This window comes from Salvelinus alpinus, chromosome 2 (assembly GCF_045679555.1).
Source record: "Salvelinus alpinus chromosome 2, SLU_Salpinus.1, whole genome shotgun sequence".
Taxonomy (NCBI): domain Eukaryota; kingdom Metazoa; phylum Chordata; class Actinopteri; order Salmoniformes; family Salmonidae; genus Salvelinus; species Salvelinus alpinus.
Window position 1 is genome coordinate 96,608,514 of NC_092087.1, and position 16,197 is coordinate 96,624,710.

The following is a 16,197-nucleotide window of genomic DNA, read 5'->3' on the forward strand; positions in this document are numbered from 1 at the left end:
TTATTTGTTAATTGTGGAAATAAATTAAGATACGCAAGATGTTTTAATATATATGCATATTTTTTAAATAACTGTATATAACTCACATGTACACACCTAGCAATGCAAATGGTTTTCTGATTTGAATAATGTTACTAAACAGATCATACACGTAACGTTAGCTAGAGAACCAGCAAGCTATCGTTCGCTAGCTAACTAACCTTTAACTTGCAATAAAGCGACTTTCTGACAAAATTAGAAACTTGTATCTGAAAATTGAGCTCTTACCCGTATACATAGATGAACGCTTCACGGCAGACTGGAACCATTAACTCCCTTTTATTTGTAACTACATCTTGTTTGGCCAGCGTTGTGTCAAGTCACTGGTTCACACTGACCGTGGCGTGTGCAGAAAGTAGCCCATCACTTTTTCCAACTGATTTGGCGACAGCGCCTGCTAAATTCAGGGCATTAATGTTGTTGAGAAAAGTAGCAAAACTTTTCTAGTCCTCGATGGCTAACGTTATATCTTTCAAAAACGGCACGGTAAGAAAGGACTATCAACACATACTGAACAGCTCACGTTATAGACAGAAGCATGCTACATGGCAGACCAATCCACACTCATCTCCCGGCATGTCCAGCCCATCCATTATCTCAGCCAATCATGGCTAGCGGGAAGGTTCCTGACTTTTTCCGTGGTTAAACCAACTAGGCTAGTAATTTAACAATTTTATTCATATTTATGGATGGAATACAAGTTTGCTATTAAGGCACATGTTCACATGTTCCAGAAGGCATTTCTGCCCAAAAACGCATTTTGATAAATAAATAAAATGCACTCACACAAAATGGGCATTATCATAATTTTCACAATTTCAGAGTGTTAGTTCGAACTCATAGTGTAAAATTACAAAGACTGACAGGGGCTTTAAGGCTTGGATTTGTGGAGAAGAAGCTGATCCTATATAGATCTGTAGCTATGGGAAACTCCACCCCAGTACTAGGAGAGCAGAGGTTAGGTCTCCCTGTCAGATACTGAATGTATGTACACAACCCTGTAATTTCAGGCAGTTTAAAGCCACAATCCTGGCTTTGTGTTTCAGTCCAACGGCAGCTGTGGGACGGGGCTGAGCAAACGTAACCCTAAGTAACCACTCTCATACAAAGCTGCGGACCCTCTGCTCCCAACCCATGTGTGTGTGTCTGCAACAACAATAATAATTTGGTGTTTATATTGTCCTTATTTCACACATGTACAAGTGTGTCTTATATACACGTGTGTGAATTGGTCATTTGTTTTTTGCATATCCCAACTTCCCCTGAGACGCCATCGGAGAGTGGAGTCGCGGCCAGGGTCAGCCATGATCAACGGAGACCCAGGAGCAATTAGGGTTAGGTGCCTTGCTCAATGGCACAGCAACAGATTTTTTTGCCTTGTCGGCTCGAGGATTAGAACAAGTGACTTTTCGGTTACAGGCCCTAAGCTCTAACCGCTAGGCTACCTGCCACCGTGTGTGCTTGTGTCTCTCTCTCTCTAGATGGGTAGATTGTAAGCAAAAAGACAAATCCCTTTAGTCTAAAAGTTAAACAATGGACAATAAAGTCTATTCATGGAGCTTCGATCATTCTAAGGCTGTTCAGCACAGAGTACATCACCTGCAGGATGTCCATGTCCCTTCTTATGTTTCAACATGGCTACTAAATAGGTGAACCTCTCCCTGCATATATCACAGCTGTAAGGCTTCTCTCCGGTGTGGGTGCGTTTGTGTACAGCCAGTGCGTCGGTTCGGGAAAACCTCTTCCCACATTGATCACAAGCATGAGGCTTCTCTCCAGTATGAGTTCTCTTGTGGGCAGCTAGGTTTTGTGACCGACTGAAGCTCTTCCCGCAGAAAGAACAGTGGTACGGTTTTTCCCCAGTGTGCGTTCGCTGGTGATTCACCAGAGTACGAGACAGCGAAAACCTCCTCCCACAGTGATTGCAGACATAAGGCATCTCTCCAGTATGCACACGCTGGTGTGTTATTAAACGGCGGCGGAATATGAAGCTGCTGCCGCAGTCGGAGCAGTTGTGCAGTTTCACTCCTCGGTGTATCTTCATGTGAATTCTGAAGTCGTCAGGATGGTTGAAGGTCTTTCCACACAGGTCGCAGACAACAGACTTGTCTTTACTGTGCCTTTTCTGGTGATTCTTCAGATACACCGGATGAGAGAAACAGTTCCCACACTCAGAGCAACGGTAAGGTCTCTCTCCCCGGTTGTGCGTCAGCTGGTGAAATTTAAGATTACCTTTTGTAGTAAAACACGCCCCGCATTCAGAGCAGCGGAAGGGCCTTTCGGCGGAGGGCTTGTGTTTATGTTCATGTGCTTTCAGTAAACTGAAATGAATGAACCGCATTCCGCAGTCAGAACATTGGAACGGTTTCTCTTCGGTGTGCATTTTCATATGGAAATTAAAGGTTGTCAAAATACAAAACGTCTTCTCGCAGAAGGAGCATTGGTAAAGTCTTTCTGCGGAAGGCTTGTGTGTTTGCTTGTGTGCTTTTAAAGTGGAGTTTTGTGCAAAACTTTTCCCGCAGTCAGAACAGTGGTGAATTTTTTCCCCTGTATGTGTTTTCTGGTGCATTTTAAGATTACCTTTTAGACTGAAACTTTTTCCACACTGTGAGCAGCGGTAAGGTTTCTCTCCTGTATGGATTCTCTGGTGCATTTTAAGTTGCGCTGAACCAGCTAAACTCTTCCCACACTGAGTGCAGCAGTAGTGAGATTTCTTCCCTGTACGTCTCTGCAGTTGTTTGTTGACGTGTTTTGATTCGGAGAGACTCCAGTCTGGGTCATCAGCATCATGATGATGTTGTTGTTGTTGAGGCTCCCCAGAGGATCCACAATAGCCACGTCTTTTTCCTGTGTGAACAAGGAAAAACAATCAAAACATTGAATACAGTTTGTCCTAGAGAAGTTACATCATTTTGAGGTATCATCAAAACCCTTCATCAGATAATCAAATTCCCTAGACTGCATTGTAATTTAGGATTTAAAAAAAAATCTTCGACATGCAAAACCAGTCCTTGAGAAGTATTGTTATCAAATAGTTCATGGAATTTTGAATAACGGTTATTGGCCAGCTATAGGGCCGCGGTTACCGTAAAAAAAAAGTTTAAATCGCAAAACAAAGATATATATACACACACGGTACCAGTCAAAAGTTTGGACACACGTACTCAAAGGTTTTTCTTTATTTTTTACTATTTTCTATATTGTAGAATAATTGTGAAAACATCAAATTTATGAACACATATGGAATCATGTAATAGCCAAAAAAGTGTAATTTTAGATTCTTCAAAGTAGCCTCTCAACATCAACGGTTCAGAGGAGACCGCGTGCATCAGGCCTTCATGGTCGAATTGCTGCAAAGAAACCACTACTAAAGGACACCAATAAGAAAAAGAGACTTGCTTTGGCCAAGAAACACGATCAATGGACATTAGACTGGTGGAAATCTGTCCTTTGGTCTGATGAGTCCAAATTTGAGATTTTTGGTTCCAACCGCCGTGTCTTTGTGCGACACAGAGTAGGTGAACGGATGATCTCCGCATGTGTGGTTGCCACCGTGATGCATGGAGGAGGAGGTGTCATGGTGTGGGGGTGCTTTGCTGGTGACACTGTTGGTGATTTTTATTGAGAATTCAAGGCACACTTAACCATTATGGCTACCACAGCATTCTGCAGCGAGACGCCATCCCATCTGGTTTGCGCTTAGTGCGACCATCATTTGTTTTTCAACAGGACAATGATCCAAAACACACCTCCAGGCTGTGTAAGGGCTATTTGACCAAGGAGAGTGATGGAGTGCTGCATCAGATAACCTGGCCTCCACAATCCCCCGGCCTCATCCCCTTTGAGATGGTTTGGGATGAGTTTGACCGCAGAGTGAAGGAAAAGCAGCCAACATTTCATTTCAGGTGACTACCTCATGAAGCTGGTTGAAAGAATGTCAAGTGTGGAAAGCTGTCATCAATGTGTGTTTAACACATTTTAGGTTCCTACATGATTCCATGTGTGTTATTTCATAGTTTTGATGTCTTCACTATTATCCTACAATGTAGAAAACAGTAAAAAATAAAGAAAACCCTTGAATGAGTAGGTGTTCTAAAACTTTTGACTGGTACTGTATATATTTTTTAAGTATAATAATATGTTTTAATGTATGTGCATTGAGTGTGGGAAATGTGCTTTACAAAACATAATTATTGTTATAAAAAAATTATGAAACGACTCGTGAAACTGGAATGAAGGATAGATCCCATTAATATACAAGGTCAAGCACTTTTCATGCTTTGTCTTCACATGATAAACACATCTGGACTCTGAGACCTTCCTGTTCCAAGTGGGTGTCAGGTAAAAGTAGACAATAGCAGACAACAGGATTCTTAGTGAAAGGGCTGTTGTTGAACGTTTGCTTGACTTATACACCACCGTCCAAAAGTTTAGGGTCACTTAGAAATGTACTTGTTTTTAAAAGAAAAGCATTTTTTTGTCCATTAAAATAACATCAAATTGATCAGAAATACAGTGTAGACATTGTTAATATTGTAAATGACTATTCTAGCTGGAAATTGATGATTTTTAATGGAATATCTACATAGGTGTACAGAGGCCCATTATCAGCAACCATCACCACTGTGTTCCAATGGCACGTTGTGTTAGCTAATCCAAGTTTATCATTTCAAAAGACTAATTGATCATTAGAAAAACCTTTTGTAATTATGTTAGCACAGCTGAAAACTGTTGTCCTGATTAAAGAAGCAATAAAACTGTCCTTCTTTAGACTAGTTGAGTATCTGGAGCATCAGTATTTGTGGGTTCAATTACAGGCTCAAAATAGCCAGAAACAAAGAACTTTCTTCTGAAACTCATCACTCTATTCTTGTTCTGAGAAACGAAGGCTATTCCATGCGAGAAATTGCAAAGAAACTGAAGATCTCGTACAACGCTGTGTACTACCCCTTCACAGAACCGCGCAAACTGTATCTAACCAGAATAGAAAGAGGAGTGGGAGGCCCCACTGCACAACTGAGCAAGAGGACAAGTACATTAGTGTCTAGTTTTAGAAACAGACGCCTCACAAGTCCTCAACTGGCAGCTTCATTAAATAGTACCCGCAAAACACCAGTCTCAACATAACCAGTGAAGAGGGAACTCCGGGATGCTGGCCTTCTAGGCGTTTTACAGAATTTGGCAGTACGTCCAACCGGCCTCACAACCACAGATCATGTGTAACAATGCCAGACCAGGCCCTCCACATCAGGCTTCTTCACCTGCAGGATCGTCTGAGACTAGCCACCCAGACAGCTTATTAAACTGAGTATTTCTGTCTGTAATAAAGCCTTTTTATGGGGAAAAACTAACTCTGATTGGCTGGGGCTGTTGCATTTTATATTTTTGTTCAGTATTCAATAACATTCTCAGTAACGGTTACAGAAATATATTTTTCTTGTTACAACTGTGATGTTGTTTATCTACATTAGTTGAATGCACTGACTAAATTCGCTCTGGATAAGAGCTCTTGCTGAATGTAAAAAAAAAACACGTTCAAAGCTTCCTGGGTATTATTCTAATGAGCTCGGTCTTCAGCCACAACTGTCAGATACATGGTTGTACGTTAATTGTATCAAAATCATTGGCAATATGTTGCTCTCTTCTATGTTTAACGATTCTACAATGAAAAAAGGTGTTGATGCCACTTACAAAACGTTGATATCAGAGGCCACTGGACTGCACTGTAATGTTAGATAACAACAACTAAACTTCACAATGGTACTTAGAACCAAAACAAAACGTATCCTGCTGCACTTACTTTGATGAATCACGTCTCCTTCCTCCTCGTCTCCTCCTCCAGCAGTTCCTCTCAACCCTGGTGTTTTCCTGCAGTCGACCAGCCACACAGACACCCTCTTCAGACCCAGCAGTAAGGCATTACCAGGAGAGGACAGAGAGGGGGCCCCACTCACTCTCTTCTCCCTCTGCTCTGGTGTGTGTCTCTCTGGAGCTGGCTCCACCTCCAGCCCTTTGCTACGCAACAAATCCCTGTCCTCCTCATCCCATTCTTCATCGCAGTCTGCAGCATCGTCATCAAATGATTGGCTGGGACTCATGGGTTCCCCCTCCAGCCTTTTGCTAGGTAACCAATCAATGTCCTTCTGGTTCTCATCTTCATCACAGTCTACAGCATCATCATCAATGGATTGTCTGGGACTCAAAGGTGCACCACTACCATCCTCCTGTATCTTTCTGATGTCCTCTTTCAGTTGGAGTAACCAAGACATTCCCTGCTCCTCCGATTCCATTGAATCTAAATTTTTCCCAAGTTCCTCCAGGATTTTACGGCACAATGAGTGATGGTGATTCTTTCCTTGAACATCGGAGCCATCCTTGCCACCTATTCCACTGCGTTCACACAGGCAGCGTAAATTGTCCTTGGTTAAAGTGTATAAACTCTGTTCCATTTCATCCATCAACGTTTCCCTCTCTCCACTCATATTGTCCTGCTCACGTGGCAACAACAGCAATGAAGTCAATGGCCTGTAATGAAAATGAAAGATTAGAACACATTAACGATTGCATCTGTCATTTCACCCTAAGATTTTGCTTCTTTTTACTTTGAGTGTTAAATTGGTTTAGGAATATTCAGGCATGTTTAAATTAAATATTCATGTTGGTATAGTCATAAAATGACATGAAAAGGCTATGCATGTCAAGATGACATGGTGGTTTACATCTATTGTGTTCTGCCTTAGTTTGATTAATACCTAGGAACTAAGATGACATCATATAGGGAGATCTGTGGAAGGGAGCCATTTCAATGACGTGGGCATGGGGTCCCTACTTGCGGATCTTCACAGAGGAACCCAGGCAGTGGGAGAGCAGGGTTTGGGATACATGTTCCCCGGTTTCAGATGCACCAGGGGAGGCAGATGTCTGATGCAGTTTCAGCCTTCTCTGCTGTGTTGTTGGCACTAGTCTGGGCATTGGGGTGGGTGGAAGATGTGGGGCCTAAAGGGTTACTTTGTGTTCAGACTGCCGCTGCCCTGGTCACGCTGAGAGAAGGGAAGTCTAGAGCACAACCAGACTTGTTAATCGAGCTGTTGATGACGCTTAATAGGGTGGAAAGCTTCTCTGTCAAATGGCACCTCCTCCTCATAAACCTGCTCTCCCCCATCAGTACAAGGAGATGATCGAGGGTGAACAAGCAACCTTTCAGGTATTTTGTCTTTCAGCATAAACCTGCTCTCCCCCATCAGTACAAGGAGATGATCGAGGGTGAACAAGCAACCTTTCAGGTATTTTGTCTTTCAGCATAAACCTGCTCTCCACCATCAGTACAAGGAGATGATCGAGGGTGAACAAGCAACCCTTCAGGTATTTTGTCTTTGAGCTTATTGCTTGGACTTGGGGGTTAATTCATGTTATTTCTAGTATGCAAGGTTTGAATGTCTTGTCTATTATAGTCTGCTTTCCTCCTTTAATTGTCTGGAGCCTGGTGTTGTTGTGGTCAAGGAGTTTTCACTCAGATGGAACCAGGCTTCAGCTGCTGTGCAACGTTGACGTCCTTCCTCCCAGAGATGTGAAAGCATCCCCTGGACTGGACACACCCCGGCAAACATATTGAGAAGATCAGGACTTTTGCAGTGATGCCATGGACATTACATGTCCTGCTCCAAGCAAGACAGAAATATGCTCACAGGCTAGATTCCTTTGTCCATATCATAACATGAACCAAAGTTACTCAAGAGTTTATGATATAGGCCTTAGGACTAGATAGTGTTTTTACCTTTTGTGTTTTAAGGTTTTCCTAATTGTAGACTACTACCTTTATTATTGTTATTGTTGAAATAATTTCAGTTTTTTAAGCACTACCTCCCTGCTTTAGCACATGGCCACAGTCACAAATTAAATTAATTATTTAAGAGATGGGTGGGTCTAAGGCTTCAGATGCTAAATTGGTATAAACCAGGGGTGTCAAACAATCAGAACACGGGCCATATTAAAAAAAACTACGAATTCGCAGGCCAGACATATCCTATTAGGTAACTAAATTTAAATAAAAAGTGCATGCGACCCCAACTGCCATTGCTGTATTTGAAAAAAAGATGTCCCTTTATAATGTCCATTTATGTACATAGGATGCTGTATATAGGCCTATCGTCAACCAATATCTCTCCAATCTATTCGGGCTAAATTCCAGCTGAACTTGGAGAGGACAGTTAGGCCTCGTAAAAAGCAAGCTTCTGAGTAAGAGCTACAAAAAGCCATATTAGACTGAAAGATATAAGTTCATTTTGTCAAACTTGAGAGGCTCTCCATGCTCAATAGTTGTCATTTAACATAATTTCTGCTACTTCAGTCAATTTTAAACGTCTCCCATCCTAACTGTTTTACATTCTCTGAGACCAACCAGAAATACTTCCTTGGCCAAATATTCCCAGGTGTTCATATAACAGCTAAACGTGTGGTCTCGTTTCTGCATCCCCAGATTTTGCACAAGGCAAAATAAATGGCTACACTTCAACAGCTGGTTCAGTGCAGTAGGCTGCAGGTGTGTAGTGCTGCCAGAGCTCCGCCACTTGTCACAACGGTGCTCCTTCAGTAAAGTTAGATAACGGTGCTCCTTCAGTAAAGTTAGATAACGGTGCTCCTTCAGTAAAGTTAGATAACGGTGCTCCTTCAGTAAAGTTAGATAACAGTGCTCCTTTAGTAAAGTTAGATAACAGTGCTCCTTTAGTAAAGTTAGATAACGGTGCTCCTTCAGTAAAGTTAGATAACAGTGCTCCTTCAGTAAAGTTAGATAACAGTGCTCCTTCAGTAAAGTTAGATAACAGTGCTCCTTCAGTAACGTTAGATAACGGTGCTCCTTCAGTAAAGTTAGATAACGGTGCTCCTTCAGTAAAGTTAGATAACAGTGCTCCTTTAGTAAAGTTAGATAACAGTGCTCCTTCAGTAAAGTTAGATAACGGTGCTCCTTCAGTAAAGTTAGATAACGGTGCTCCTTCAGTAAAGTTAGATAACGGTGCTCCTTTAGTAAAGTTAGATAACGGTGCTCCTTCAGTAAAGTTAGATAACGGTGCTCCTTCAGTAAAGTTAGATAACGGTGCTCCTTCAGTAAAGTTAGATAACAGTGCTCCTTTAGTAAAGTTAGATAACGGTGCTCCTTCAGTAAAGTTAGATAACGGTGCTCCTTCAGTAACGTTACATAACGGTGCTCCTTCAGTAAAGTTAGATAACGGTGCTCCTTCAGTAAAGTTAGATAACGGTGCTCCTTCAGTAAAGTTAGATAACGGTGCTCCTTCAGTAACGTTAGATAACGGTGCTCCTTCAGTAAAGTTAGATAACGGTGCTCCTTCAGTAAAGTTAGATAACGGTGCTCATTTAGTAAAGTTAGATAACAGTGCTCCTTCAGTAAAGTTAGATAACGGTGCTCCTTCAGTAAAGTTAGATAACGGTGCCCCTTTAGTAAAGTTAGATAACGGTGCTCCTTCAGTAAAGTTAGATAACGGTGCCCCTTTAGTAAAGTTAGATAACGGTGCTCCTTCAGTAAAGTTAGATAACGGTGCTCCTTCAGTAAAGTTAGATAACGGTGCTCCTTCAGTAAAGTTAGATAACGGTGCCCCTTTAATAAAGTTAGATAACAGTGCTCCTTTAGTAAAGTTAGATAACGGTGCTCCTTCAGTAACGTTAGATAACGGTGCTCCTTCAGTAAAGTTAGATAACGGTGCTCCTTCAGTAAAGTTAGATAACGGTGCTCCTTCAGTAAAGTTAGATAACGGTGCTCCTTCAGTAAAGTTAGATAACGGTGCCCCTTTAATAAAGTTAGATAACAGTGCTCCTTCAGTAAAGTTAGATAACAGTGCTCCTTTAGTAAAGTTAGATAACGGTGCTCCTTCAGTAAAGTTAGATAACGGTGCTCCTTCAGTAAAGTTAGATAACGGTGCTCCTTCAGTAAAGTTAGATAACGGTGCTCCTTCAGTAAAGTTAGATAACGGTGCCCCTTTAGTAAAGTTAGATAATGGTGCTCCTTTAGTAAAGTTAGATGACGGTGCTCCTTTAGTAAAGTTAGATAACGGTGCTCCTTTAGTAAAGTTAGATAACGGTGCTCATTTAGTAAAGTTAGATAACGGTGCTCATTTAGTAAAGTTAGATAACGGTGCTCCTTTAGTAAAGTTAGATAACGGTGCTCCTTTAGTAAAGTTAGATAACGGTGCTCCTTTAGTAAAGTTAGATAACGGTGCTCCTTCAGTAAAGTTAGATAACGGTGCTCCTTCAGTAAAGTTAGATAACGGTGCTCCTTCAGTAAAGTTAGATAACGGTGCTCATTTAGTAAAGTTAGATAACAGTGCTCCTTCAGTAAAGTTAGATAACAGTGCTCCTTTAGTAAAGTTAGATAACAGTGCTCCTTTAGTAAAGTTAGATAACAGTGCTCCTTTAGTAAAGTTAGATAACAGTGCTCCTTTAGTAAAGTTAGATAACAGTGCTCCTTCAGTAAAGTTAGATAACGGTGCTCCTTCAGTAAAGTTAGATAACAGTGCTCCTTTAGTAAAGTTAGATAACGGTGCTCCTTTAGTAAAGTTAGATAACAGTGCTCCTTTAGTAAAGTTAGATAACAGTGCTCCTTTAGTAAAGTTAGATAACGGTGCTCCTTCAGTAAAGTTAGATAACGGTGCTCCTTCAGTAAAGTTAGATAACAGTGCTCCTTTAGTAAAGTTAGATAACAGTGCTCCTTTAGTAAAGTTAGATAACAGTGCTCCTTTAGTAAAGTTAGATAACGGTGCTCCTTCAGTAAAGTAAGATAACGGTGCTCCTTCAGTAAAGTTAGATAACAGTGCTCCTTTAGTAAAGTTAGATAACAGTGCTCCTTTAGTAAAGTTAGATAACAGTGCTCCTTTAATAAAGTTAGATAACAGTGCTCCTTTAGTAAAGTTAGATAACAGTGCTCCTTTAGTAAAGTTAGATAACAGTGCTCCTTTAGTAAAGTTAGATAACGGTGCTCCTTTAGTAAAGTTAGATAACAGTGCTCCTTTAGTAAAGTTAGATAACAGTGCTCCTTTAGTAAAGTTAGATAACGGTGCTCCTTTAGTAAAGTTAGATAACAGTGCTCCTTTAGTAAAGTTAGATAACAGTGCTCCTTTAGTAAAGTTAGATAACAGTGCTCCTTTAGTAAAGTTAGATAACAGTGCTCCTTTAGTAAAGTTAGATAACGGTGCTCCTTTAGTAAAGTTAGATAACGGTGCTCCTTTAGTAAAGTTAGATAACAGTGCGCGCCAGCAGGCAGAATCTGCTTTTATTGAAACAAAATACAGGAAGGCTGTATAGTTTAACACCATCTGTTCTCACAAAACAGTAATTCAATAAGATCTAAATGCATATGCAAATGCTGCCAAATTGTTTTATTCATGTAGTATTCACTACACCCCAAGGAAGAAGGACACTTTGTTTGTTTTTTCACATTTGACAAGCGAGCACATAGATGTGATAATTTTCCTGAATTCATAGAATGTTTGGGAAGGATGTAGAACAGTGGTGCCCAACCTTTTCAAGCCTACGATCACATCCCGAGTCCAAATGTAAACCAAAATCTACCACTTGCAAAGAAATTACGAAAACACAAGGCCACAATGTAGTTACACTTTGACATTCTTTATTTTGTTACCTGTCAGTCACAAGCAAAGTATTCATTTAATTATACAAATAGTATAATCATTAGTTCAACATTTTATAACAGTCATATTACATTGTTCAATATTTCCACAGGCCTATTGCTCATTCACCATTCATATATAACCTAAATAATCAGTCAATTACAGGTCTACTACCATCCATATATAACCTCAATAATCAGTCAATTACAGGTCTACTACCATTCATATATAACCTCAATAATCAGTAAATTACAGGCCTACTACCATTCATATATAACCTCAATTATCAGTCAATTACAGGCCTACTACCATTCATATATAACCTCAATAATCAGTCAATTACAGGCCTACTACCATTCATATATAACCTCAATAATCAGTCAATTACAGGTCTACTACCATTCATATATAACCTCAATAATCAGTCAATTACAGGCATACTACCATTCATATATAACCTCAACAATCAGTCAATTACAGGCCTAAACCAATCATGTACAGTACTGTTTCACTTTCCCTATTTAAAACATCATATTTCAACACACTTCAAAATGACAATTCTCAAGTGCAACTAGCATTCAAAATATTAGGACAACAGTCTCATCATTCAATTGTTCAAAAATATTTTCACACAAATCACAGCCCTACTACCATTCATTACCTAAATAATCTGTCAATTACAGAACTACTACCATTCATTACCTAAATAATCTGTCAATTACAGCCCTACTACCATTCATTACCTCAATAATCTGTCAATCACAGCCCTACTACCATTCATTACCTCAATAATCTGTCAATTACAGGCCTACTACCATTCATTACCTAAATAATCTGTCAATCACAGCCCTACTACCATTCATTACCTCAATAATCTGTCAATTACAGGCCTATTACCATTCATTACCTCAATAATCTGTCAATTACAGGCCTACTACCATTCATTACCTCAATAATCTGTCAATTACAGGCCTACTACCATTCATTACCTCAATAATCTGTCAATTACAGGCCTACTACCATTCATTACCTCAATAATCTGTCAATTACAGCCCTACTACCATCATTACCTCAATAATCTGTCAATTACAGGCCTACTACCATTCATTACCTCAATAATCTGTCAATTACAGGCCTACTACCATTCATTACCTCAATAATCTGTCAATCACAGCCCTACTACCATTCATTACCTCAATAATCTGTCAATCACAGCCCTACTACCATTCATTACCTCAATAATCTGTCAATTACAGGCCTATTACCATTCATTACCTCAATAATCTGTCAATTACAGGCCTACTACCATTCATTACCTCAATAATCTGTCAATTACAGCCCTACTACCATTCATTACCTCAATAATCTGTCAATTACAGGTCTACTACCATTCATTACCTAAATAATCAGTCAATTACAGGCCTACTACCATTCATATATAACCTTAATAATCAGTCAATTACAGGCCTACTACCATTCATTACCTAAATATTCTGTCAATTACAGGCCTACTACCATTCATTACCTAAATAATCTGTCAATTACAGGCCTACTACCATTCATTACCTAAATAATCAGTCAATTACAGGCCTACTACCATTCATTACCTAAATAATCTGTCAATTACAGGCCTACTACCATTCATTACCTAAATAATCAGTCAATTACAGGCCTACTACCATTCATATATAACCTTAATAATCAGTCAATTACAGGCCTACTACCATTCATTACCTAAATAATCTGTCAATTACAGGCCTACTACCATTCATTACCTAAATAATCTGTCAATTACAGGCCTACTACCATTCATTACCTAAATAATCTGTCAATTACAGGCCTACTACCATTCATTACCTAAATATTCTGTCAATTACAGGCCTACTACCATTCATTACCTAAATAATCAGTCAATTACAGGCCTAAGCCAATCATGTACAGTATTGTTCCACTTGTCATTTTTTGAACAGCATACAACACAGTTCATATCCTTTTGTAAACAATGTAGCCTACAACAGATTTCAAACTGGCAATAGCCACTCGCTGTGGATGGTATCCCCTCCCCCCCCCCCCCCCACCACACACACACATTCAATGTGATGGCACACGATCAGCAAGTGCTTTGTAGTCTGGCTCATAGTTTGACACAGCAAGTCTGACACTGTGTGAGACGTCTATTAGTTAGACAAGAGCTGTTCTTTGACTTGATCATTTTCATCTGTGAAAAGGCCGTCTCTCACAGAGATGTGTTGATCCAAAGTAGGCCTTCACCTCATGTGCGCAGGATGAAAGGAGGGGAAACTTTTCAGTGTTTACAAGAACCCAAGAGTCACGGTCTCTTGATCTTGCTTTCAACTCTATGTCCTTTTGCAATTCAATTATCTCCATGTCAACTCCGATTGGTAAAGCAAATACTTGCTGAAATTTGGCAGACACCTCCTCAATCTCAATGGGGAGGTAAGGGTTTGAGATAAATGCAACAACCACTCCTATGTCATTGAACTCCTGAAATGCCTGTTGAATTCAGATGCCAGTTTCTCCAGGTGGGAACAGAATTGTTGCTGGAGAAAAGTATCTTTGTTTCCGATGTGTTGCTACATTTTCTCCAGGTTTGGGAAGTGCACCAGCCTTCCATTCCTCAGCTGAGAGACACGCCCACCTTGGCCTTAAAAGGCACTGACAGCGCTGATCATGTTTGCCACGTCTTTGTCTTTTCCCTGAAGCTCATAGTTGAGCTGGTTCCGTTTTGCTGTTATGTCCGTGAGGAAACCTCAGTCTAGCAGCCATGCATCATCAGACAGTTCCTCACGCTCCTCATTTCGTGACTCCAGAAATGATTTGATCTCGGGCAGCAAGTCAACAAATCGCTGCAGTACTTTCCCGCGACTCATCCACTTTACGCAAGCGTGGAGAATCACCATATGCGGCGTCAAACTCATCTAATAAAGATTTAAACAAGCCGTGCTAAAGTCCATTTGCGCGAATTGAATTAACAATCATAACAACAAGTGTCATGACATGAAACAAGTCCACAATTATACTAGCTAGTGCTTGCTGATGGATCACACAGTGTTAGTTCAAAAACTCGGAGAAATCGGGATCACGACCGCACACTGCAACGAAGCCCGAATGCACCCCACGCATTGCTGGTGCCCCGTCTGTAGTGATCTCGCCACCAGCTTATGAATGGGAATGCTGTTATCATGCACATAACGTTTAAACTCGTTGTAAATGTTCTCACCTCTTGTCCTCCCTTTTAATAGTAACAAGGTGATAAAGGCCTCCTTAAAAAAATTATGAATTAATTAAAACATTTATGATTTTTTTCCCTCTGATTTTGAAAACTCCACCCGATCGACTTGGAATGCTTCCAATGTCGACCACGATCGACGGATTGGCGACTCCTGATGTAGAATAAGGCATTTGTGAAAATTCTGAAGTAATATATTCAGCTGGTGTTGCGTGTTGGTAAATTCACCTATTCTGCATCATGCGCACACAGACCAGAGTGCTCTGAAATCGGAGTAGGTTGCCAGAATGACTTCTACGAACCGCAAGAGATATGCTAACTGGATAGCAGTCGTTCAAGTTCAGCATAGCTAGTTAGCAAAGCGATTCAAATGTATTTCTAGCTAACCAAATGACACCTGCATATAGTTGTAGCCACCGAAAAACGATATGAGGGGGGAAAAGTCGGTCACTCACCCACTCCTCCAATGACATGACATCCTCCCAGCAGCTAGCTAATGTTAGGTTCCGTGCTTTTAACATGTTAAATAAATAGATACGCTAGCCTATTAGCCACGTTATGACTGCCTTGTGATCATTGTCATTGCTAGTTTGATTGTATTGATATTCCCAGCCTCGTCCGTTTTTGTCAGAAATATTGAGTTATTGAAACTGAAACGGTGCATTCCGAATGGATGCAGCAAACAATACCAGTCCAGCTGTGATTTACAACCTGATTTCAATATTTTTTGGAATAGCAAGAAATGTATTGGTGAATTACATCGATCATGCATTGAATTGCATTCTTACTGCACGTCATTTAATTGAGTCAAATCGAACCTATTTATAAAACCCCTTATAAAGTTGGTTTTGTAGCATACACTGGGAATTTGATGTTTTAGACTGATATGATTATGTTTGTTTCATATCTGCAACGTAGTTCAAACGCTGTCGGCTCCACTTTAGGGTTAAGCAAATTATTATCAAACCAAAGCCCTAAACAGTAGCTAATCGTTCACAGGGTTGGTGGTGTACAAAAACATCAAACTGGCTCCAGTAGTAGTGCTAACGTTAGTAGCCTTTGCTACCTACCAGGTACAGTAGAAAGGCTAGCTAGCTAACAGGCCAGCGCGTCTCTGTCCAACCTGAACAAGAAGTATACCTCGTGACTTTCGCTTGATGTTCCTTCGATAACGTTGTTCTGAGATCAGTTTTAGAAATTCCCACTATGTTGGAAGACTATTCTAGTTAAGGCTAGCTGCTCATTCTTTGCTTGGTTCCAATTTCTACTATG

General features: G+C 40.4%; 1 pseudogene; it reads right to left on the bottom strand.

Moving 5' to 3' along the window:
• Positions 1-16,197, bottom strand: part of LOC139568328 (zinc finger protein 665-like) — a 102,744-nt pseudogene extending 86,547 nt beyond the window's left edge.